Source organism: Canis lupus, chromosome 8 (genome assembly GCF_003254725.2).
Source record: "Canis lupus dingo isolate Sandy chromosome 8, ASM325472v2, whole genome shotgun sequence".
NCBI classification, from domain to species: domain Eukaryota; kingdom Metazoa; phylum Chordata; class Mammalia; order Carnivora; family Canidae; genus Canis; species Canis lupus.
The window spans coordinates 56,967,223-56,972,908 of NC_064250.1; the positions used below are offsets into that span (position 1 = coordinate 56,967,223).

At 38.7% G+C, this 5,686-nt stretch overlaps 1 pseudogene; it reads right to left on the minus strand.

Annotated features, from left to right (window-relative positions):
- Positions 1-312: 312 nt before the first annotated feature.
- On the minus strand, positions 313-1,795 carry LOC112657863 (elongation factor 1-gamma-like; annotated as a pseudogene).
- Positions 1,796-5,686: the final 3,891 nt, after the last annotated feature.

Here is a 5,686-nt window from a genome sequence, read left to right on the forward strand (position 1 = left end):
CATTGGGATTTATTTGAATCTAGATATCAATTTGAAGAGTATTGAATTTTCCAACCTACAAACATGGTGTATTTCTCCATCTTTAAGATTGTCTCAAACTTCTTTTGACAATGTGTGTGTGTGTGTATAATTTTTCAGTGTACAGAAATCCTGCATACATTTTGTCAAATGTATCGATATTAATGAGGAATATGATCTTACTAGTTTCCTTTTCTTTTAAATGTTAGAAATATATCTTCTGTGTATTTGAAAGAGTTTGTGTAAGATCATTATTACTTTTCTTTTTTTTTCTTTTTTTTTTTTTTCTAAGGGTTCAATGTTCAGTTTCCTTTAATGATCCCCATCTCTCTGAAGGGCAGGTACAGGCAGCTAGGCGATGATGACAAGAGATGTTTACTTGAAGATCTTGCCCTGATTGAAGGTTTTGCCCACATGCTGGAAGGCCCCCTCCCAGGAAAAGTACTCTCGAACCAGCATCTGGGTCTCCTCGCTGCCAGGATCCAGTTTCCGCCACGTATAGGACTCGTAGTCCACCTGCCAATCTGGACTCAGCTGGAAAGGCAAGCTCCTGGCCTAGGAAGACCCAGACTCCAGAAATGGAGCTGCTGTTGTTGGATCCAAAGAAGATGACACTGGCAAAGGCATTCTTCCTCAGCTTGTCCAACCGTTGGAACATTCCAATGATGAGGTTACAACTCATAAAGGTCTGAGTGAGCTCCTCAGGGAAGCGGTACTCAGCGTACCACAGGGACCAGCCATCCTTATCGAAGTGCTCCCAGAAATACGGCAGTGCCACAGTGAGAGTGTCCTCATTGGAGTACTTGTGCTTAAATTCTTCCAACACAAAGGTACTCTTGGGCAGGTGAGCAAAGGGGTCTTTGGCCTTTGGCTCAGCAGCCAGTGCCTGCTCACATTCATCCATTTCCTCCTCAGGAGCAGGGGCCCCTCCTCAGGAGCAGGGGCAGCAGCCTTCTTCTCCTCTTTCCGCTCAGCCTGGGGCTTCTGCTTCTCTTCCCGAGAACCCTTCTCTTTCCGTGGGGTGTCTTTTTTAGGTTGGCTCTCTGCAAACCTTTTAGCATCAAACTGGGCCATCTTCTCACAGAGTTTCACCTCCCCCAAGACAGCCCAGAACTGGGGCTGGTTAATGCAGGTAAGGAACCAGCGGTTGGTATTGGGGAAGGCCTGACGGAAAGAAGGCTCCAGGACCTGTTTATAGAGGCACAACAGGGTGCAGACAACTGTAATGTCAGCCAGTGTCACACGTTCGCCCACCAGAAAAGTCCTCGTCTTCAAATGAGTATCCAGGAGCCCCAGAATTCGCCTCACTTCCTCCTTTGCATTCTCTGTGGCCTGCTTGTTGTGGTGCATGATGCCCAAGGTAGGAAACACCCAGGTACTGGCTGGGGGCACTATGTCGCTATCAGCAAAGCTCACCCACTGCACCACCTGGGCTGCTGCCTCTGGAGTATTTCCCCACAGCTCCTCATTGCTCACATAGTAGGCAATGGCACTGCTCTCAAACACACAGAATCCATCATCACCCTCAAATGCTGGAACCTGGCTGGCAGGAAATTTATGGAGAAATTCAGGGGTGCGGTTGGTTTGGCCAAAGTGGAAGTGGGGTGGTGCGGAGAGCACGCTGACCTGAGCCCCGCTGTAATGAGCAAATGAGAGCCTTGAAGGCCCTCTAGTTTTCAAGATATGTGTACAGGGTCCCGGCCGCCCTGGTGATTCCGCAGAGAAAGCCATTATTACTTTTCTTTAAATGTTTGATAGAATTTCCCACTGAAGCCATTTGGGCCTAGAGTTTTTTTTTTTTTTTTTTCTGGAAGGTTTTATTATAAATTCAATTTATTTAATAACTATAAGGATACTTAAATTTTCTACTTTTGTCTTCATCAGTTGAGTAGGTTTTAATTATCAAGAGTTTGCTTATTTCATCCATGCTGTTGGGTTAACTGCCATAAAGTTGTTTATAATATTTTTTATCCTGTAGTGATCTCTTCCCTTCTCTCCGTCTTCCTCTTGTGCTCCTTCTTGCTCTCCTATCTGTCTTAGTGGAGCTTAATAATTCCACTAACCTGTTTTTTAAAATATCTTACCTCGATCATTTGTATTTTTTTCTATTTTATCAATTTTCCATTTCCATTATGGTACACAAATTTTCCTGCTTCTTCATATCACTAGGGGTTTTTTATTTTGTACTGGACATTCTGGGTGTTTGGTTTTTGCTGCTAATCTTCAAAAGATGTTATCTATTGTTTTTATAGGCCGATTAATTACTGAGAGACCCCTTTGATCCTTCATTCTTTGTTAGGGCTGGTCTAGTCCATCTCAGTTTTGTCCTTAGTCCCAGGGAGTATCTTTTATTTTAGAGAATATGGCGGTCATCTCTTTTTCTCTCAAGGGTAAAGGTCCTGCTTTATCTGTTGCTCACTGCTTTAGAAAAGCTGTGTGACACATTGTTTATATATCAGTTTGTGGTAAGTGGGTTTTACAGTAGCAAAAGGGCAAGTCAAGTATCAATTACTCAGTCATGGGTAGAAAGGAAACCTTGGTGAGACCTCTTTTAAGAGTTTTACCAGAAATCCCACCCATATTTGTGCTCAGATGTTGCTGACCACACCCACCCAAGAAAGGAATGGAAAACACCATGTTAGTTAGGCTTTTGGTCACCTCCAACAACATAAAAGTCTGTTCCTAAAGAAAGGGAGACTGAATGTTAGATAGCTAACTAGCGCTGAGTATAAATCATTTACTTCCTTCAGGGTGTTTTATAACTGTAAATGACAATTGTCAATGATAATTATAAATGACAACAATGAGTATTGAATCGATCATGCCCAGAATGTTTGTAAGATCATGTCACTGAGAATAAACAAATCTATAGAGAGTAAAGAATTGTCATCTGATTTTTTTTTTTTTTACCTAAAGGTCCTAACATAATACCTTGCATGTGCCTTAAAACATATTTTTTACTAACTTGATCCAAGCACTGACTGACTTCTATACAATTTTCTAAATCGTGGTGTGAGTTGGTATTCTCAAGTGAAATGTAAAGCAATAAAGAAACAAAGGGAACAGAAATAAACCATTTTTCCTTTTCGATGGCATTCGAATTTAAACTTGAGATTTAAAAAAAAAAAAATCTTCCTTGAAAGTAGCAGAGAAAACTAATCCAGAGTAATTTTGCAATTCATAGAATATTATGCAGTTAATAGGTGCTCTTGAGGAATCTACTTATTCCATAAATGCTTGTGATAGCTTTTCCCAGCTCCACACCAAAGGAACAAGAGCTGGTCATCATATTTCCTGTGTATAACCTTGAACTTTCCTTTTCAAGGAAAGGGTAACACTACTGAGCTTGGCCAATCATATTTTTTTATGCAAGTAGGTCTTAAATGAGGTTCAGGAATGGGAGGCCTATCTGGCTGCTTAATATCAGGGGCTTTCCTGTAGTCACATCCACAGAAAGGTGATAAAAGTGGTCATCAATAAGAGAAAACAAATCAGATATAAAAAGCTGATCATAGCTCAGATTTACCTCAAATTTAATTTTATATATCCTGTCCTAAGATTGTGTAAAAAAAAGACCATATGTTCTAATATGTTTTCCCCTTTTTAGCATAAACTATCTGAATCAGTTTGTTCTTGCAACAGAATGGTTTTTGATTGAGCTCTAATACATTTTCCCTTTTTAGCATAAACTACCTGAATCAGTTTGTTCTTGCAACAAAATGCTTTTGATTGAACAAAATGCTCAATAATCTATCTGTATCTAATTTTAGATGAAATTGAATTAAAATGAGATGATATGTATTTTCTTTCTTGATTAGTTGTGTATAAGTTTTCCATGATTTAATACAGGTAATGACATTCAATTTTTATAAACTATTTATGGAATCCAGTTATGATGAACAAGTAGTAATCCCTATGTGTAGTGCACTAAAGGACATCCTGCTATAAGAATTACTTTCAAAAAGTATTGCTTTCTTAGCCCTTGTTAAAGTAAAAAAAAATGAATTTGGAGTTAGATGATCTGGCTTTACTCCTACTGACCATATCTGTTACCATGAGAAAATAACAAAAAGACTGAGAATTGGTTTTATCAAATAAAATACCAGCTATTACCACCTCATATGGTTGATGTAAAAGTCATACAAGGTAATATATAACATGTGAAGTCATTTGCACAAAAGAAAAATACTTTTGATTGATTGGGTGTGTGTTATGGTGGCAGGCCCCGAGTTTTTCAATTTACATACATGTAATCTTAGCTTCATAATAATTCCTCCCTGAATACAAGGAAAGAATAAATCTAATATAGTTGGGTTTACGCTGCCTTAGATGTTTTTGTAATTTATTCTTGCAAAGAAAGTTGGTATTAATATATCCACAACAAGAATGTTATACATTTTGACTATCTACTCTGGGGGGAAAAATCTATGATATCATAATGAACTATAATTGTAAGTAATCCTTCTGAATAGTCTTAGAAAACTGCCTGCAATTACATGAAAGAGCATAAGGCATCCTGGGGCCTTTTACCAGCTGTTTCCCGTCATCATGTCAGTCCTTGGAATTAGAAAATTTTAGATTCAAATGGGTTTGATCAGGCAAGGACATCGTGAAACAAATGAAGACTTTGATAGACTTCTCCAGTGGCGACATGATGAATTTCATTCTTGCTATAGGATCTTATCCAATTATATTCCAGACAAGCTGTGACAGGTGGACTCAGCATCCTGTGCTACAGGCTGATGAATATCTGCCAGCATAACGTCTTTCCCAAATTTATTTTACCATAAATATCAACTAGGAAAAAGCAGTATTTTTCCCAAAGTAATGGAACATATTCACATAAGGTATACTTCCAACTTTGCAGGATGAGGCAAAATACTAACGAAATAATCTCATTTCCTTCATGTTTTGAAAACAATGAGAAAGCAGCTTGATGGGACTGTATAAGGCAAAGTATTGGCCAACACATATAAGTGTGAAGACTTCTGATCATTTCCCACCAACCTCACACATGTGAATTCACACACCCTTCCAAATGACTGAGATTACTAAAATGAATATGTAGATCAAGTCTCATTTCATCCCTTGAATCACGTCAGGCCATACTTTCAACACTGCCTCTTGGATCAAATTCTAAAGAGAAAATACCTAATGCCATAGATCCTCTAGTACTACTTCTGTTAGAATTAAACATGAAGATTGCAAAGTGTTAGAGAGACATGAGTTCAGATTATTTTTTTAATTGATTTTACAAAGTGATTTTACTTTCTTAGTTTTATTTAGCTGCTCTGTTATAATGTATATTCTCAGTTCAATAGCAAAAAGAGTCATATAATGTTTAATGTTAAAAAACAGAGAGGTGCCTGAGTGGTTTAGTTGGTTGCGACACTGACTCTTGGTTCTGGCTTGGGTCTTGGTCTCCGGGTCCTGGGATTGAACCTCCTGTTGGGCCCCACACTCACCAGTCAGCTTGAGGATATTGTCTCTCTCTCTTCCACTCCTCACCCGCTTTCTAAATATTTTTTAAAAATTGTTTCAGCCTCTTTTATGGTGCTTGTAAAGCAGCTTCTGTGCAATACACGTGCAAAAAGACCAGAAGGAAAGAATAAAGACAAAGAAAGAATAGAGTCAGCGAAGGAGTTGGAGGAGAGAAGAGACTGGAAAA